Consider the following 21445-nt stretch of genomic DNA (forward strand, 5'->3'; position numbering starts at 1 on the left):
GAGGAAGGAGATAATATAAAAATGCAGTAAATGAAGCAGGCAAAAAGGAATACAAACGTCTCAAAAGTGAGATCGACAGGATGAGCAAAACTGCTAAGCAGGGATGGCTAGAGAACAAATGTAAGGATGTAGAGGCTTATCTCACTAGGGGTAAGATAGATACCGCCTACAGGAAAATTAAAGAGACCTTTGGAGGAAAGAGAACCACTTGTATGAATATCAAGAGCCCAGATGGAAACCCAGTTCTAAGCAAAGAAGGGAAAGCAGAAAAGTGGAAGGAGTATATACAGGGGCTATACAAGGGCGATGTACTTGAGGACAATATTAAGGAAATGGAAGAGGAGGTAGATGAAGATGAAATGGGAAATACGATACTGCGTGAAGAGTTTGACAGAGCACTGATAGACCTGAGTTGAAACAAGGCCCCAGGAGTAGACAATATTCCATTAGAACTACTGACAGCCTTGGGAGAGCCAGTCCTGGCAAAACTCTACCATCTGGTGAGCAAGATGTATGAGACAGGCGAAATACCCTCAGACTTCAAGAAGAATATAATAATTCCAATCCCAAAGAAAGCAGGTGTTGACAGATGTGAAAATTACCAAACTATCAGTTTAATAAGTCACAGCTGCAAAATACTAACGTGAAATCTTTACAGACGAATGGAAAACAGGTAGAAGTCAACCTCGGGGAAGATCAGTTTGGATTCCATAGAAATGTTGGAACACGTGAGGCAATACTGACCTTACGCCTTATCTTAGAGGAAAGATTAAGGAAAGGCAAACCTACATTTCTAGCATTTGTAGACTTAGAGAAAGCTTTTGACAATGTTGACTGTAATACTCTCTTTCAAATTCTGAAGGTGGCAGGGCTAAAATACAGGGACCAAAAGGCTATTTACAATTTGTACAGAAACCAGATGGCAGTTATAAGAGTCGAGGAGCATGAAAGGGAAACAGTGGTTGGGAAGGCAGTGAGACAGGGTTGTACCCTATCCCCGATTTTATTCAATCTGTATATTGAGCAAGCAGTACAAGAAACAAAAGAAAAATTCGGAGTAGGTATTAAAATCCATGGAGAAGAAATAACAACTTTGAGGTTCACCGATGACATTGTAATTCTGTCAGAGACAGCAAAGGACCTGGAAAAGCAGTTTAACAGAATGAGCAGTGTCTTGAAAGGAGGATATAAGATGAACATCAACAAAAGCAAAACGAGGATCATGGAATGTAGTCAAATTAAGTCCGTGATGCTGAGGGAATTAGATTAGGAAATGAGACACTTAAATAGTAAAGGAGTTTTGCTATTTGGGGAGCAAAATAACTGATGATGGTCGAAGTAGAGAGGATATAAAATGTAGACATGCAATGGCAAGGAAAGGGCTTCTGAAGAAGAGGAATTTGTTAACATCGAGTATAGATTTAAGTGTCAGGAAGTCGTTTCTGAAAGAATTTGTATGGAGTGTAGCCATGTATGGAAGTGAAACATGGATGATAAATAGTTTGGACAAGAAGAGAATAGAAGCTTTCGAAATGTGATGCTACAGAAGAATGCTGAAGATTAGATGGCTAGATCACATAACTAATGAGGAGGTATTGAATAGAATATGGAAGAAGAGGAGATTGTGGCACAACTTGACTGGCCAAAGGGACCGGTTGGTAGGGCATGTTCTGAGGCATCAAGGGATCACAAATTTAGCATTGGAGGGCAGTGTGGAGGGTAAAAATCGTAGGGGGAGACCAAGAGATGAATACACTAAGCAGATCCAGAAGAATGTAGGTTGCAGTAAGTACTGGGAGATAAAGAAGCTTGCAGAGCATAGAGTAGCATGGAGAGCTGCATCAAACCAGTCTCAGGACTGAAGACCACAACAACAACAACAACAATATCTGGTGTTTATTGTTTGATCCTCTATTGCAATCATGAATCCTTCCATCGCACAGTATATATTGCGTTTTCTTAGCCATGTGTTGGATGCATTTTGATCAATGTGTGACTGTGTTAGATGATACAGGTGCTTGCCATGTATAATTTCCTTTTGCAATTTACTTTCTTCGTATCTGTTGATGTTATTTGATCTAAAGGGTTGTAGAAGTGGTTATGAAATTGCAGTGGTGTAGCCAATGTATTTATATAAGTGAATGCTTTGTGTATTTTGCTAGTTTCTAATCGTTCTATAAAGGAATTTCTTAAATTGTCTATCTGTCCATAATATAGGTTTTTTATATCGATAAATCCCCTTCCTCCTTCCTTTCTGCTTAATGTGAATCTTTCTGTTGCCGAATGTATGTGATGTATTCTATATTTGTGGCATTATGATTGTGTAAGTGTATTGAGTGCTTCTAGGTCTGTGTTACTCCATTTCACTACTCAAAATGAGTAGGTCAATATTGGTATAGCATAAGTATTTATAGCTTTTGTCTTGTTTCTTGCTGTCAATTCTGTTTTTAGTATTTTTGTTAGTCTTTGTCTATATTTTTCTTTTAGTTCTTCTTTAATATTTGTATTATCTATTCCTACTTTTTGTCTGTATCCTAAATATTTATAGGCATCTGTTTTTTTCCATTGCTTCTAAGCAGTCACTGTGGTTATCCAATATGTAATCTTCGTCTTTAGTGTGTTTTCCCTTGACTATGCTATTTTTCTTACATTTGTCTGTTCCAAAAGCCATATTTACATCATTGCTGAATACTTCTGTTATCTTTAGTAATTGGTTGAGTTGTTGATTTGTTGCTCCCAGTAGTTTTAGATCATCCATGTATAGCAAATGTGTGATTTTGTGTTGGTATGTTCCAGTAATATTATATCCATAATTTGTATTATTTAGCATGTTGGGTAGTGCGTTCAGAGCAAGACAGAACAGAAAGGACTTAATGAGTCTCCTTGGTATATTCCACACTTAATCTGTATTGGCTGTGATGTGATATTATTTGAATTTGTTTGGATATTAAGTGTGGTTTTCCAATTTTTCATTGCTATGTTTAGGAACTGTACTAATTTAGGATCTACTTTGTATATTTCCAATATTTGTAGTAACCATGAGTCAGGGAAACTATCAAAACCTTTTTGGTAATCAATGTATGCGTAGTTTTAGCTTGATATGTCACCTCTGCATCTATTATCAGTTGCTCTTTACATCTTCGTGCTCCTTTGCAGCAGCCTTTTTGTTCTTCATTTATAATTTTGTTCTGTGTTGTATGTGTCATTAGTTTCTGTGTAATGACTCAAGTTAATATTTTGTATATTGTTGGTAGGCATGTTAAGGGGTGATATTTTGCTGGGTTTGCTCTGTCTGCTTGATCTTTAGGTTTCAGATGAGTTATTCCTTGTGTAAGTGTATCAGGGACTGTGTATGGGTCTGCAATGTAACTGTTAAATAATTTAGTTAGATGTGAATGTGTTGAGCTGAACTTCTTTAGCCACAAATTTGCTATTTTATCTTTTCCAGGAGCTTTCCAGTTGTGCGTAGAATTAATTGCTCGGGTGACTTCATGTTGCAAAATTATCACTTCAGGCATTTGTGGTATCATCTTGTATGTGTCTGTTTCTGCTTGTATCCACCATGCATGTCTGTTAGTTGTACCAGGTTTGACCATATGTTGCTCCAGAAGTGTTCCATGTATGTTATGTTTAGTGGATTGTCTATTTTAATGTGTGTGGTATCTAGTGTCTCGTAAAATTTCTTTTGGTTTGTGTTGAATGTTTGGTTTTGTTTCCTGCTATTTTCACTTTTTTTGTATCTTCTAAGTCGTTTGTTGCTTGTAATTTCTGCTTCTTTTCATATAATTGCTCTATCGCTTCTTGTTGTGAGATTTTACCTAACCTTTGTCGTTTTTTGTCTGATATTTCATTTCTTATAAATTGTGTTGGCTGTCTGATGTCTTTTCTCATTTTTTTCTATTCTGATCTGTAGCCTGTGTTGCCATGCTGGTTTTGTGGGTTCCTTCTGTGTGTTGGTTGGTTCTGATCTCTGCCTATTGTGTATATTTAGTGTAGTGAGTGCTCCCATATAAACCAGTAGTTGTAACTCTTCCATAGTTGTATTTTCATTTATTTTGTTGTGTATGATTGTGTTGATAGTAGTTATTGTTGTTTCAACTTGTGAGTTATTTGGTGGTCTATGCAAGAATGGTCTTGTGGTGTCACCGCCAGACACCACACTTGCTAGGTGGTAGCTTTAAATCGGCCGCGGTCCATTAGTACATGTCGGACCCGCGTGTCACCACTGTCAGTGATCGCAGACCGAGCGCCACCACACGGCAGGTCTAGAGAGACGTACTAGCACTCGCCCCAGTTGTACGACGACTTTGCTAGCGACTACACTGACGAAGCCTTTCTCTCATTAGCCGAGAGATAGTTAGAATAGCCTTCAGCTAAGTCCATGGCTACGACCTAGCAAGGCGCCATTAACCATTTCTAGAGAGAGTCTCACTTGTATCATCAAGAATGCTGTATACAAATGATGGATTAAAGTTAAGTATTCCAGCAGCTACGTACTTTTCTTTATAGCATTCATTACGTATCCTGTTTCAGACCTAACGCCAGCCGGCGTGTGTAAACACGTGCCTTTCGGTTACCCGTCACTGTGCACTGGCTGTCTTGTCAGTCCACTACAGGTCTAATGTCTGTATTTGTGTCTTTGTATTCTATATAAGTCAGCTGAATTTTTTCCTCTATATCTAACATGTGTGTCACTTTGTGTTCTATTTGTGCTTGTTCTGGTGGCAGTCTTAAGATTTTGTTTTCCTCTGATTGTTTCTCTGAAGGGAGACGAAAATTTAATAATCATGGGTGACTGGAATTCGACAGTAGGAAAAGGAAGAGAAGGAAACGTAGTAGGTGAATATGGATTGGGGCTAAGAAATGAAAGAGGAAGCCGCCTGGTAGAATTCTGCACAGAGCACAACTTAATCATAGCTAACACTTGGTTCAAGAGTCATGAAAGAAGGCTGTATACATGGAAGAACCCTGGAGATACAAGAAGGTTTCAGATAGATTATATAATGGTAAGACAGAGATTCAGGAACCAGATTTTAAATTGTAAGACATTTCCAGGGGCAGATGTGGACTCTGACCACAATCTATTGGTTATGAACTGTAGATTAAAACTGAAGAAACTGTAAAAAGGTGGGAATTTAAGGAGATGGGACCTGGATAAACTGAAAGAACCAGAGGTTGTACAGAGTTTCAGAGAGAGCATAAGGGAACAATTGACAGTAATGGGGCAAAGAGATACAGTAGAAGAAGAATGGGTAGCTTTGAGGAATGAAATAGCGAAGGCAGCAGAGGATCAAGTAGGTAAAAAGACGAGGGCTAGTAGAAATCCTTGGGTAACGCAAGAGATACTGAATTTAATTGATGAAAGGAGAAAACACAAAAATGCAGTAAGTGAAGCAGGCAAAAAGGAATACAAACGTCTCAAAAATGAGATCGACAGGAAGTGCAAAATGGCTAAGCAGGGATGGCTAGAAGACAAATGTAAGGATGTAGAGGCTTATCTCACGGGGGTAAGATAGATACTGCCTACAGGAAAATTAAAGAGACCTTTGGAGAAAAGAGAACCACTTGCATGAATATCAAGAGCTCAGATGGAAACCCAGTTCTAAGCAAAGAAGGGAAAGCAGAAAGATGGAAGGAGTAAATAGAGGTTCTATATAGGGGCGATGTTATTGAGGATAATATTATGGAAATGGAAGAGGATGTAGATGAAGATGAAATGGGAGATATGACACTGCATGAAGAGTTTGACAGAGCACTGAAAGACCTGAGTCGAAACGAGGCTCCAGGAGTAGACAAGATTCCATTAGAACTACTGACAGCCTTGGGAGATCCAGTCCTGGCAAAACTCTACCATCTGGTGAGCAAGATGTATGAGACAGGCGAAATACCCTCAGACTTCAAGAAGAATATAATAATTCCAATCCCAAAGAAAGCAGGTGTTGACAGATGTGAAAATTACTAAACTATCAGTTTAATAAGTCACAGCTGCAAAATACTAACGTGAAATCTTTACAGACGAATGGAAAACAGGTAGAAGTCAACCTCGGGGAAGATCAGTTTGGATTCCATAGAAATGTTGGAACACGTGAGGCAATACTGACCTTACGCCTTATCTTAGAGGAAAGATTAAGGAAAGGCAAACCTACATTTCTAGCATTTGTAGACTTAGAGAAAGCTTTTGACAATGTTGACTGTAATACTCTCTTTCAAATTCTGAAGGTGGCAGGGCTAAAATACAGGGACCAAAAGGCTATTTACAATTTGTACAGAAACCAGATGGCAGTTATAAGAGTCGAGGAGCATGAAAGGGAAACAGTGGTTGGGAAGGCAGTGAGACAGGGTTGTACCCTATCCCCGATTTTATTCAATCTGTATATTGAGCAAGCAGTACAAGAAACAAAAGAAAAATTCGGAGTAGGTATTAAAATCCATGGAGAAGAAATAACAACTTTGAGGTTCACCGATGACATTGTAATTCTGTCAGAGACAGCAAAGGACCTGGAAAAGCAGTTTAACAGAATGAGCAGTGTCTTGAAAGGAGGATATAAGATGAACATCAACAAAAGCAAAACGAGGATCATGGAATGTAGTCAAATTAAGTCCGTGATGCTGAGGGAATTAGATTAGGAAATGAGACACTTAAATAGTAAAGGAGTTTTGCTATTTGGGGAGCAAAATAACTGATGATGGTCGAAGTAGAGAGGATATAAAATGTAGACATGCAATGGGAAGGAAAGCGTTTCTGAAGAAGAGGAATTTGTTAACATCAAGTATAGATTTAAGTGTCAGGAAGTCGTTTCATAAAGTATTTGTATGGAGTGTAGCCATGTATGGAAGTGAAACATGGATGATAAATAGTTTGGACAAGAAGAGAATAGATGCTTTCGAAATGTGGTGCTACAGAAGAATGCTGAAGATTAGATGGCTAGATCACATAACTAACGAGGAGGTATTGAATAGAATAGGGGAGAAGAGGAGTTTGTGGCACAACTTGACTGGCTGAAGGGACCGGTTGGTAGGGAATGTTCTTTGGCATCAAGGGATCACAAATTTAGCATTGGAGGGCAGTGTGGAGGGTAAAAATCGTAGAGGGAGACCAAGAGATGAATACACTAAGCAGATTCAGAAGGATGTAGGCTGCAGTAGGTATTGGGAGATGAAGAAGCTTGCACAGGATAGAGTAGTATGGAGAGCAGCATCAAACCAGTCTCACGACTGAAGACCACAACAACAACAAACTGATTGTTTAATTGATGGGTGTTGTTCTTTGTTTGAGTCCGTTACTGTATTTTCTTCTTCTTCTTCTGATTGCACATTATTTTGTTCCAGTATTTTTTGAACTTGTTGTTTGATGTTTTCTAATTCTGACTGGTGTATCCTGTTATTTTTTATTATTACATGGATCTGATCAGCTAGGCATTGTTCTGTTAAAATTTGAATTCTGTGTATCTGGTAATAAATGTTGTGTATACTTGTGATCTGTATCCAGTTGTGCTGGTTCCTAAGTTTGTTGCTTGGTAATAACAGAACATGAGGTGTCGGTTAACTTCATCTGACCATATCATCCTCTGTCTTCGTTTTCCTTCTAGAGTGGTTGCAGGAAGCATATCCTGCAAAACACCTCTATTTGGATTTAAATCATTTACCGTGTGGCTAGCAGTGTTATTACCATTGTGGACGGGCATAGGGTTCAAGCGTTGTCCCCGACCATGAAAGCGCTTGTCCGAGGCTTCATTAGTTTTGTCCTGAACCAACTAATCTAAAAGGGGGTTAGCCCTATTAGTGATTTGTTCTTTTCATCAGCTTTTACGACTGGCAGAAGATACTGGAGGCCTATTCTTTTCCCTGGGCCTCCACGGGTTTTATTATTATTATTATTATTATTATTAATGAGACTTTTTCTTAGATACTGATTTCCCATTTAGCACACAAATCTTCCTAAATCACCATCTACAGAAATTTGTTTCGAGTTCAAAATGTCATCCTGAAATAAGTGATCTTGATTTCAGTGGAACACTGTACAATAAAACATGAGACAGAGAACAGAGGAGTGTTTGGGGTAGTTATACTGTCACCCAGTCTGTGATATTTTTCTGCTTTGATATAAATGTGGTGGATTTTCAAGAAAGGTTAACTGGTTTCTGTAGTTCAAGGTTAAAGGCTACACAAAACATCTCTATTGCTCATTACGTAATTTGTGAGATTAGTTAGGAGGTGGATGGCAATGATTCTAATTTGTAAAATATACATGTATGACTCATTTTCAAGGTTCTTTTTCATGAGGATGGCCATGTTGAAATTTTCAACTACATTTCCAAATTGATTTCTAAACTATAATATGCCAAATAGTATGCAAGTTCTGTCTAGTAATGTCTAATGGTATGATGACTTACGAGCTCAAGTCGGAATGAAAGTCGATAAGCAACACGCAGTATTCTATTTCTGAGCACGTAACACAGTTGTGATCAGTGTATTTACCAAAATATTTAGCCCTCATGCAACACCCAGTTTCTTGGAGGCTCAACTGAAACAAACTGCTTCTTCAAATCATTAATGGGGTTCCCCATCTGCCTGGTAAAAAATTATGGTCTGTTCTTCTCCCTTTGCATCTCCACTATCTTTAACACTCTTCATTCCTCTGTTTTTTAAATAATATTTCACATCATCATTACTTCTATGCTGCTGTTTCCTTTTGCAACATTTTACTATCATAATTTCTCTAATTTCCCCTTTCAGGTCTTCTCTCCTCTTCCTACCCACTACCTTCTAATCTTGTCTTTCATCTTCCTGCTTTTGTGTATCTTTCATTTTCTATGTCTACATCTTTGCTCTGGAGATGTGTGTGCCAAGTATGCAGATAAAGGATGGAAAAATCACTCTATTGCTTAATAATCAAATTTGGAAAATGCTGAGGAAAAACAGATTGTTGCACTCTTGGTTCAAAAGAAAATGCACATCGCTTAAAATGCATATTTGGATTTCTACCCCTAATTACTATGTTATAATGTGTAGTTTATGCATATCACCTTGACTTTGTAACATATGGTTCATAATTCTTATTATTATTTATTTTTATATTTAATATTATACATCCCATCCTGGATTTTCCATTGTTTGGTTCATTTTAACGTTGTAGCATGTTTCACAAAATATGTTTCTAGAAATAAGCTTAAATTACACTTACTGGCACAACTTCGAAGCATATAAAGTACACAGAGGAATATTATTGATGGTTGTCTGTCTAATCTTTGAATGTATTCTTTCTAGGGATCATAATAGCTGATTTCTGCCACTGTCGGAATATAGAAATCTTGTGGTCTACACAAGAAATGAAGTGGTTATTTACTACTAGTATGATGTTTTTGATTTCAAACTGCAATACAGATGTATTATTCCACATACGGATGAATATATGAATTTTTTTTTCTTATTTCTTTTTCCCCGAATGTATGCCACAACACATAGGAAATATAGCATACTGCTTATGAATAAGTAAGACTACCTCTGTGGAAAGTAAACACAATAACAGTTATGGTTAACAATATTTCACAGTATGTAATGTAATATTTGTCCACATTCATGTATTTTTGTAGGTGCTATAAAATGACTTACAGTCAAAATTGGCCACCTGCACAGCAAATAAAGGATAAATAACAACGTACTACAGACAATGTTTTCTTTAACAAAATTCTTGGAGGCCCACATATGAACAAAATATTTACTTTTTAAGTAACAGAATCCATTATGTTGTCCTTGATGGTGAGTGTTGATCAGAGATGAAGGTATCATCAGGAGCGCCCAGGGAAATGTAATAGGAACATTCTAATTCTCCATGTACATAAATGATCTGACAGACAGGGTGAGCACCAGTTTATGGCTGTCTGGTGGTGAAGCTGTAGTGTACAGGAAGGTGTCATCACTGAGCAATCATATGAAGATAGACACAACTTATATTTGGCGAGATGAATGGCAGCTTGCTCTAAATGTATAAAAATGTAAGTTAATGCAGATGAATAGGGAAAACAATCATGTAACATTCGTATACAGTATTAGTAGTGTGTTGCTTGAAATAGTCACACTAATTAAACATGTAAGGTAAAATTGCAAAATGATATGAGAACATCAGGTTTGCAGCACAGAAGGTGGATGTTTGACTTTATTGATTTGTTACTGGTTGATGTAATCAGTAACCTTCACCATGCATTGTATGATGTCTTGCTGAGTACGTATGTAGATGTGTATCTTTCACTTTCATATGGATTATGTAATTTCTTGTATTAGATTTTCAAAAGCTCATTAATACTGCTTTGGAACTTATTTCTACATGTTGTGTATTCCTAATGCAGAATTTGGTGCAGTATAGATTAATTGTTCTATTTTTTCATTTCCTTTACCCCTACAAAGGAACTACTTAACTGTTCCAAAAGCTAAAAATTCATTACTAATTTAACTTGTGCACCTGTTCCTGTTTTGGCATCTTTTCAGTCAATACACTTCTTCTGATGCTGATATTAAGATTGATGTGGACGTTTCACTTAAATATATAGTTTATTAAATTGAAAGCTCTTCAGGAAAAATCTATATGGCATCGAAATTCTCAGAGTGCCTACTCAGGATGATTTAGCATAATGCACTGACTGTGTGAAAGCTTTACTTCCAGTTATACACCTTAATATGAGTGGCACAGGCCTTGAAAGCCCCTCCATAATACATACAAAGTGATCTCAAGTGAATCACACACTGAGGTGATGAGGGTAGCAACATGCACATGTACAGATGCGGTTAGTATCACGTACACAAGGTATAAAAGGGAAGTGCACTGGGAGAATTGTCATTTGTACTCAGGTGATTCATGAGAAAAGGTTTCTGATGTGACTGTGGTTGCACAAGCAAAATTAACAGACTTTGAATGTGGAATGGTAGTTGGCGGTACGACGGACAGGATATCCCATTTCAGAAATTGTTTGGGAATTCAATATTTCAAGATCCACAGTGTCAAGAATATACCAAATGTCAAGTACTACCTCTCATCACAGACAACATAGTGGCTGACGGTCCCCACTTAATGATTGAGGGCAGTGCTGTTTGCATAGAGTTGTCAGTGCTAACAGACAAGCTACATTGCATGAAATAACAGCAGAAATCAACGTGCGATGTTCTATGAGCATATTCATTAGGTCAGTGTGGTGAAATTTGGTGTTAATCAGCTATGGCAGCAGAAGACTGATGTAACTGCCTTTGCTAACAGCACGACATTGCCTTCAGCACCTCTCCTGGGTTTGTGACTATATCGATTAGACCACAGAAGACTGGAAAATCGAGTCCTGGTCAGTCTTGATTTCAGTGGTACGAGTTGATGGAAGGGTTTGAGTGTGGCATAGACCCCATGAAGCAATGGACCCAAGCTGTCAACAAGGCATTGTGCAAACTGCTGGTAGCTCAACAATGGTGTGGGCTGTGTTTACATGGAATGAACTGGGTGCTCTGGCCTAACTGAATCAATCATTGACTGGAAATGGTAATGTTCAGCTACTTGGAGACCATCTGCAGCCATTCATGGACTTGTATATTGCCTATAATATCAGTATACAACAGTGCACAGTAGAATTTGATTTCAGTGAATGTGCAGCTGAGAGGTGTCTCACATCTTCCCACTCTGTAACATCATCTTTATTGCACCTACTTATTTACTTCCTGTGATTTCAGTCTGTACTTTCTGAACTATTCCAGTTCCTAGTATCTGCAAACTCACCCAGTTTCCAAAACACCACAGTTTGCTATTCTTATGATCTTATTATCATTACCTTTAAACATGTACTACATATTTTAAGTTCTTCTACAGAAAGCTTTGTGTGTGTGTGTGTGTGTGTGTGTGTGTGTGTGTGTGTGAGTGTGTGTGTGATTGTCTGTACTCATTCTTCCATTTATACAATGGGAAATGACAGACAAACATCATTCTCTATCAAATCTGAAGCACTGGAAGTAGTGCTAGTATTGCTATTCCTCATCTTAAGACAAAAAAAATTCATTTTAAAGCCCTAAAAGTCATTTACACTGTTGTGAATTTTCTCTACATAATTTACTGGCTTCTATAGAATAAAAATTCTTCTCTTTCATACATCAGATCACTTCTCATTTCAGTCATGGGAACTGTTTGTCAGTTGCAGCTCATGGTACTGCAGCTGACAAGTCTGTGCTAATTACCAATGTTAGCTCTCTTACCAAAGACACTAATAATTTATGTAGTATTGAAACTTTCTCTGTAGATGAACAAGTCCCCGAGATATGTGTGTCCCATTTAAACTGGGAGAATGCTTATCCTAACATTAGACAGTCGTACTTTCAGTATATAGTACTTATTTAATCTGATATTATGCTACTGCCGTGTCATAAGTCTTACCTGAAATAGTGGCCCATGCTATTTAAGTATTTCTCCATTCTTATGCAGCTCAAGTCTTGATAGCCAATAGCACCATAACTGTTAAAACGCTTATTACATGAAAATCAACTCACTGCACCAATAATATGTTCATGACAATTTTAAAATTTTACAAATTGACAACTGGTGCTTTTCTTCTTTTTCAAAGTGTTATAATACACAAAATTAATACTAACAAGTAAAGTACTTCACATTCACATGATTATTAGCAATTCACAGATTACTCTTAAAAATACAATACCTATCTTAATGTAAAGTTCCACAACACAAACGTATGCAACTACTATGAAAAAATAGGAACAACAACAAAATTAATGTAATTTCAATGGACATTTGTGCATTTACTGGTACAGAAACATTAAAAACTTAACACAAAAAAACTGATTAAAAGAAAGCAGCAAATATGTCACTACTTGGTAACTACAAACCAAATGTTCAAGGAAAGTTTTTGAAAAGAAGAATGTTAGTGTGTTGCAAGTAAATATTTCTATATGTATAAAATGACATTAACAGTAGCATTGTTAAAGTCTTCAATAATCAGTTTCAAAATTATCTGACATTCTTTGTGCTCTAGAGTTTCAATGTACTTACACATCATCATGTAACACTTACTGGATTTGACAAAAAAAAACTACAAACATGCTGCATGCAGCTTCAATTAATCAGAATACACTAACAGAACACTCTGCTTGCAATTTTTGTCTGCATATCGATCATGCATGTACTCAACAGAGAAGGGATTCTTGGAAAAGGAAAGTGTGACAGAAGATGGGAGACTAATAATGACTGCAATACATTTTGAAAATTAATTTTCGTTGCCAAGATCATGCATTTTTAATAGTATTGTTTATACGGGAATACAAACAGTAATAGTTTAGGCCTACACATGATAAATAAATAAATTGTGTTTACATAAAAAAAGATTATTCTTTTCTTCCCTTCCTGCCCATCTCAATTGTGAATCTGTTATTTGCACATTGCTTTCTAACTTACCTACTGTTCTTGTTCTCTCTCCATCAGATTTATACTTTTTCCATATTTTTTTCTCTTACCTAAACTTATACCTCTCATTATTTTCCCTCCGTTCTTATCTTTAGCTAATAAATAAGAAAATATTATGCTATTTCTTTGCAAGGAGAATTGGTAATCTAGCCATAGTACAAACTTATTTCATCACGACATAATGTTCTAATTCAAAGTGGCATATATTGTTACAATGCAGTGCAAGCATCAAAAGCATCCAGGAAATGTGAAGACAGAAAATACCTTTACAGGAAGGTAAAACTTGCTGTTAACATCATTAATTCTACTGGCAATGACAATGAGAAAGGTGGGAAAGTGGTGTGACAGAGTCAGCGACAGAAGACACAAGAAAGTCATTGGTGTGCAAATAATGGAAGGAGGGATATGATGCCAACTGCAGCAGTATTCAGGTATCTGCCCTGAAGCAAAACAAGTAAAATGCATACAATAAATATTTCATTGATGACATAGATAAATGTAGTATTAAGCAACAATTTCTGTGATATTATGAACAAGACAATGAGAACTGTAACTGCAAAAATTTGACAGCTTTTGTCACAAAACAGTGGACTTCACGGCTGGCAAAGAAACTTAGAAAAAACTGTTCCATTTAGGGGATTTGGTTTTAAACGGAGCCTAAGCGACATAACTAAAGTGGCCAGTGATATATTTATTTTTTATACACACTACACTGTTAATAAATTTTGCATAATGACAATCTCTAATGAGTATTGTCAAAGAACAGTGCAAGAAAAAGATCCAATGTTGTGAACGCAAAGTTTAGTTTCATGGTCACTTCTCCTCTAAAGTGATGGACTATCAAATGGGACAGAAAAAAATTAAAAATAGGTAGAAACAAGGAAAGCTGAACATTTGGTCTTAATGAAGGAGCACCAGCTTTTTCCTCTTTTTTCCACCAACAAAATTTTGCATACCTTTTAGATCTAAATCCTATACTGCTGGTCTGGGATCTTGCAAAGAATACTATCTGTAGTTGTAATTTGTCAAGTGCATCTCTCTCTCTACCCTAGCCAGTTTTTGAGTTTCGTTTGTTGAGTAACAGAAGATTGATCTAGGCCTATCATTGTTGTTGATTGGAAGCCTCATTCATATATCAAATAATTTATCCATAATAAAACACCTGAATGCATTAATTTCCCCACAGATATTCTAAATAAAGTAAAAAAATTGTAAACTGTAAAGCTATGTTTACACTGAGGGATTTGTCGTGGAGATTTGTATCCGGCACAGGTCACGGAGAAAAGTATCACGGCACATGTACTCGCGACTTAGTTCAGGGAGATGTGCTCGGCACAAGTAGCCAGTGCTCGGCACAAGTAGCCAAGTAGAGCGTTCTCACTGGCGACATGTAGCGAGTCAGTCACAAAAAACTGATTAAAAGAAAGCAGCAAATATGTCACTACTTGGTAACTACAAACCAAATGTTCAAGGAAAGTTTTTGGCATCTGGTGCAGAACTTAATTTCTACACGCTAGCGCTGTGAATCTAATTGTAAAACGGGAGAATAAAAATCGGAGAAAGGAATGTAGATGGTGGGTATGTAATTTTCTCAGTAAATGGTGTTGTCATGGAGCTTACAGTTCAGTGATGAGTGACCTAAAATTTCAAGACACACAAGGTTTCAAAAATTTTGTTTGTATGTCTACGATATGACTGCCCAATACTACACATTAAAGGACACAAATTTTCGAGACGCTGTAACTCCTGCTGAACAGCTTGCCATTACATTATGCTTTTTAGCTGCTGGAGATTCGTATAGCTCGTTGATGCACATGCACAGGATTTCCAAATCCAAAATCATTCAAATAATACCAAAAGTGTGTCAAGCTATAATAAAGGCACTTCAAGGAGAAATTAATGTAGGAACCGTTATCTTTATCTACCTTTCATTTAAATGAAAATTTAAAATTAAAAAGCTATTACTACTTGACAACTTCAGTTATCTTCTGAAAAAATATATACATTTTCGGACTGCCCCCAAAGTTCAATTCAGTTACTTCACTTGTACACCCAAATTCTTCTAGCTCTTCCATTTTTGCTTCGGAAATCAACTCTTGTATCTTTTTTTTGTAAAATTGTTAAACGTTTATTGTTCCGTATTTCTCTCAGTTGACATTCAACATATTTCTACACGCTAGCGCTGTGAATCTAATTGTAAAACGGGAGAATAAAAATCGGAGAAAGGAATGTAGATGGTGGGTATGTAATTTTCTCAGTAAATGGTGTTGTCATGGAGCTTACAGTTCAGTACGTGAACTTGTTGTCCTTTTTCCCTACAATGTGCTGGCTAGTGCACTTGAGCACCTCGTATGCTGCATCATCTCGTGTTTAGAGGAGGAGGATATTAGTGTTTAACGTCCCGTCGACAACGAGGTCATTAGAGACGGAGCGCAAGCTCGGATTAGGGAAGGATGGGGAAGGAAATCGGCCGTGCCCTTTCAAAGGAACCATCCCGGCATTTGCCTGAAGCGATTTAGGGAAATCACGGAAAACCTAAATCAGGATGGCCGGAGACGGGATTGAACCGTCGTCCTCCCGAACGCGAGTCCAGTGTGCTAACCACTGCGCCACCTCGCTCGGTCGTCTTTAGATTACTGCTGATAATTTTAGCCTTCTTCTGCGGTTGACTTGATGGCTCTGATTGTGTACTGTTCTTTTCTGCAGATACTCTGTTCCTCTTCCAGCATTGTGTCCTCTTCACTTTCTCTCTTCCGATGTACACTAAAATAAAAATATAAAAAAAATGGGAAAAACATTCTTCAGACTTTTTGTTTATTTTTTTCAGGTACCGAAATCTGAAGCACAGTGGAAGGAAATTGCACGAGAATTTGAGATTCGCTGGAACTGCCCTCGCTGCATAGGGGCTTTAGATGGTAAACACGTACAAATACAGATGTGGGAGTACACGGACGTGTATCAGATGGAGGTGTATTTAATCGACAAGCTTCAACAAAGCCCTTCAAGCAGGTGCGCTGCATGTACGAGGAACGAAATCGCTGTCTGGAAGAAGTGTCTACACTCTAATTGTTGCTGATGATGCCTTTGCATTACAACAACACGTCATGAAGCCCTTCCCAGAGAGTCATAACAAAGGCTCAAAGAAAGAATATGTAATTACAGGCTCAGCAGAGCCCAAAAGAGTTGTAGAAAATGCCTTTGGCATATTATCATCAGTCTTTCATGTTCTACGAAAACCGATTCACCTTGGCCCCAGAAAGCAAGTATTGTAACTTTGTGCTGCATTTATCTTCACAATTTCTTAAGAAGAAATCGAGAAGCTCGCACAATTTATTCGCCGCCAGGCAGTTTCAATTATGAAAATATAGAATGAGGGACCACAGAACCTGGGAGATGTAGAGACCAACTGCCGCCAGGCAGTTTCAATTATGAAAATATAGAATGAGGGACCACAGAACCTGGGAGATGTAGAGACCAACCACACCACTCACATCGCTACCAAGAACGGGTAGAAATGTTGTCGAAGATGCGAATCAACTGAGGAATGAATTTGTTACATATTTTGTCACTGACGAAGAACAAGTGCAGTGGCAATATTTGTATGTTTAGTTCAGTGATGAATGTCAAATTCATAGAAAATGCTTTCTTTTTCAGTGCACAAGTGTAAAGAACATAATTACATTCCAGATTGTTATGTAAATAAATATTTTTGATACAAATAATGTAAAATAAATGTGCTATAACTTACCTCAAACGTGGATAAACTCGTTCTTGGTTTGTTTATATCCTATAGGAAGAGCAACAATTCGAAGGCATACCATTCTGATGAGCAAATCTCTTCTCTTCCAGAACCTGATGTCTTCAAAAAAACAGGTTTATTGAATTCCCTGACGAATTGTGACCCCAGGTTATGTAATTTACTGTCCATCTCCTTATCGGAAACTTCGAATAAACACGCAAGGTCATGAATTAAATCTCGTTTAGCGTTTCTGTTTTTGTAATTGGGGTATGTGGGATCCCACAACGAATGCCATTCGCGAAATTCTTCAATAACTTTCAGAGTATTATTTTTCGTTCACTCTGCCTTTGCAAATTGAGATTTAAGGACTGATACAGGATACTACAAAAACCTAACCTCCTTGTACACACAACTGATTACTTGTACCCAAGATGCAATGCAACGAGTCTGCCTGTGAACTGTGTGTACACAGTAGAAAATGTATCTGGCTTTTGTGCCGTGTTTTGGATCAGCGAGCGGATACAGGCACATGTGCCAGAACGAAGTATTTCTTGGAATTCTGGCGACGATATTGCAGGTACATGTCGCACGAACTTGCGAACTGTGCCACACCTCATCGGCTACATGTCCCGGGCACAAATCTCCGCAACAAATCCATCAGTGTAAATGTAGCTTAAGACTTGCCCACACTGTTTCCTTAACATTTGCTCCTGTATCATGTAACACAAACATCACTAACAAGTTGCAAGATACAAACAACAGTTTTATGTGAGTTTCTCGTAACTCTTCATCATAAGTGATGGAGAGGAGTCATAAAATTATGAACTGTGTACAGAAGTAGAAGTACTACATAATACCCTAATGGCTGGAATGAGGAGCTCCAAGTGAAATGGCAAACTGGGTAAAAAGTTCATTACAGTATATAATATTAAAAATAAACCAGGACAGGGTGTATACGACCCGGGAAATCCGGGGAAAACCCGGGAAGTTTTTCAACCGGGAGAAAGCCGGGAAAAACCCGGGAATCTTTCGGAATTCCGGGAATTTTTCATTGTTTTAGCTTTCAGTTAAATTTTTGTAATTTTGACTGCAGAATAGATTCTCTAGCAAAGAATGTTATTATATCCTGCTACTGGAGAATGGTACTGCAACAATAAAATATAAACGAGAGGGAAAAAAATTAAACTTTAGTGGCAAAGGAAATGTGCAATTTACAACAACAAAAAACCGTGCACACACAAGCGTCTGCAAATAGCAAAAATATGCCAAATGCCGTAGGACGCAGACTGTAATTCTTCGTAAAAATAAACTGCTTGCTATGAACATGACGTCACAACTGTTCACATTAGGTTCGTTTGACCAATTGCCAGCGGTCTGTTGCGCATGCGCATTTGACTCGCGTATTAAGCAGTACCTTCTAGAGATGGGTCGAACTCGTTCATTCCCGTGAACTACTTCATTCATTTCACTCTTTGCCGTGAAGCGTTCAAACGAAGTAGTTCATTCATGAAGTACGGAGGCCTGGCGAAGTTGCTCAGTTCGCCGCGGCTACGCTCGCTTCGCCTCGCTCAAACAATAAAGCTTCGTAGTACTTCATAATTTTACCAACAGATGGCCGAACTATGCAGTAACATGCACGCAACGTTTTAACGCTCTTACAGCGTCTGAGTTAAATAGAGGATGGTCGAAGGGGACAAAGGAAAGATAAACAGAGAAGCCTGTCACATATAAAGAAGGTATTCTTGCTCGACATTTTCTCATGAAGCGCCCAAAATAGTCTTTATCTGCCAAATGAAACATTATTTGTTGTATTCATGGACTGAAAACTAGGGCTACCAACGAAATGCAGTACAATTTTATGTTCGTTTTAAAATTTAATCCAAAATAGAATGAGTATGTTCACCACTGTCACAAAATCTATATACCTAAGATAAGTAGTTATTCAGAAGTTTTCCTGTAGATTTTATTTTTGTTGAGAATAATAATCCTCCAGATTCAAAACGTAAACTGTCACCTGTAGTCGCTGGTACGATTTCAGGTAAAATCCCTCTTTTAGTGTTATTAGTAAACCTTTTATTTTCATATTGGCTGTGCGTGCTCACACAGCCACCCTCTTCGTTTGTATCTTTAATATTCATTTGTCTGAAAGCGCAGCCAACTGTAGGCTACCCGTAGACGCGAAGTTTAACTGCACAAATAGTCACGGGTAATGATGTCTGCACTACAGGAAGCAGCTGACGCTGCCTTCCCCTCGCCCCTCACCTTCCAAACCCCTCGTAAACCTATCGTTCCCCACAAACACCGCGCGATTCGTCGACAGGCAGTAGAGGGAGAACTTAGGTTGACTGAAGTGAAGGGAGGGTGAGTGACGTAGAGCCGATGTAGTGGGGGAGGGAGAGGGGAAGAGAGTGAGTGAACTAGAAAAAAATGTGGAGTGTGCTATCTGTGAAGAGTTTGAAGTACCAGTTCATTGAAATTGAGTGGTTAGTTCACACTTCACTGGAGCGAAGCGTTCATTTGAACGACTCATTCACGAGCTCCTCATCACTATCCCGCTACTTGAAGTTTGGCTGTTAGCTGTATCTGTAGTAGCAGCAAGCAGCCAGATGCAAACGAGAAAAATTTTTCTCGCGCGCCCTAGCTGCCAGATTCACGCTTGCACAGACTTGTCTGAGTTGTAGTGGGGAGGGGGTTAACAGCTCCCGGTCAAATGAAAACAAAACGGATTTCTGTGGCCGGGAGCTATCAAGCGAATTAAAATCCAAATTACGGAGGGCAAAAATATGTTATTAATTTCAGTTTTCTGATTTTATTTTGTTTCCATGTTAGCAGCAGTCAAGCATTTGCAGAACAGTGAAGTTATTTTTGCAAGTTTGCTTAAGAAATTTGGCTTTATTAATCTTTCCGCCGAGGCAATCATTTTATTAGAAACGAAGTGTTTCATTCTACAGTATTGGCTAGTTCCAACTATTCGCTGAATTTCAAGTGCAATTTCAAGTGCACGTTATCATCTTATGCCGTAATAAAGAACCAAAAATGAGATCGTAGAGTACTGGTACTCCAAGAAAATTTACATCCCAAAAACCACACTGAAAAGCTTAATATCAGATGGGACCTACTGCATTGTGAATCTGGAAAAAGCCAATTTGCACTTCAAGCCGAATTATGCATTTTAGTATGGTTTACGAAATTCCGATGTTATTTGGAGTATCCTTTGATGCACTGTTTCTTTTATGGTGTAATGTAAGCTCTCTTAGTGCTTTATACACACGAACATACGGGCTTCCTACACCACTGCAGTTGCACACGCACAATAATGCCTGTTTTCTGGCGCTCTCTGGCAACTGGTAAATCGATCCTATTTATAACAGTCTCCGGATAGTATTATGAACGGTAGTTAGAAAAGCGTTACTTTCAAAGTAAATTTCTTTTCACGCAAGATGAATTGTGTTACGTGTGAGATAGTGGGATGGATATCTAAATCACAGATCGTTCGAAAATGAACAGTTTGAGGACCAGCCACTTACAAGAATTTGGAGCCGAGACATTTATGTCATAATTTTAAATTTTTCTGGCACATTTGTGTGATGTGTCTTAAAGTAGAGCACATGCAAAAAAAGATCAATATTACATGTGAAAGCTTAGGTTCTGTTGTAGCGTGTTAATCTTAGAGACTAACATTATATGTGAAAGCTTAGCTTTTCTTGTAGATATACGGTACTGTGTACATTAATGTAAACCGTTAACTTTTCCTCTTGCGTGTTCGCGCTATGTAACCAGTGATCTTGCTATTGGCTGACTATAACACGTGTCATATGCTCTGAATAGCTGCTGTCATCGGCTGACGAGATCTCGTGGCTTGAGATACGACTCGCTTACAAAAGAACATCGCAACCTCGGTTTCAACGCTCCGGAAACTAACGCCCTGTGTTTGGTGCAATTCGCATTTATACTTTCGTAATACGAAAATATGCAACGTATATTTTGCTGCAAATCAAAGGTCTTTCCAAAACTTCTCTCCTTTTTTTTTTTTTTTATTAAAAGTCTCTCCAAAGCTTCTTTGCCCCGTCTTTTCTTTTTTTTCCGGGAAGTTCTATGCGACTGTATAAAACGTTAACCATTCAAAGGATTGATAGGTTTTACAGTTCCGAGGGAAAATCTACGGAAAACATACTGTCACTTAGAACAGAAAAAGTGTATTTTCGCCCGGGAAAAAGCATATTTTTTAAACGGGATATCCGGGAGAAATCCGGGAATAATCCAGG

General features: G+C 38.0%; 1 protein-coding gene across 1 annotated transcript in view; it reads right to left on the reverse strand.

Annotated features, from left to right (window-relative positions):
• The window catches only part of LOC126095361 (protein unc-13 homolog C), a 657358-nt gene that overhangs the window by 415725 nt on the left and 220188 nt on the right, over nucleotides 1–21445 (reverse strand). The window lies entirely within an intron of this gene.

Source organism: Schistocerca cancellata, chromosome 8 (genome assembly GCF_023864275.1).
Source record: "Schistocerca cancellata isolate TAMUIC-IGC-003103 chromosome 8, iqSchCanc2.1, whole genome shotgun sequence".
In the NCBI taxonomy this organism is placed as follows: domain Eukaryota; kingdom Metazoa; phylum Arthropoda; class Insecta; order Orthoptera; family Acrididae; genus Schistocerca; species Schistocerca cancellata.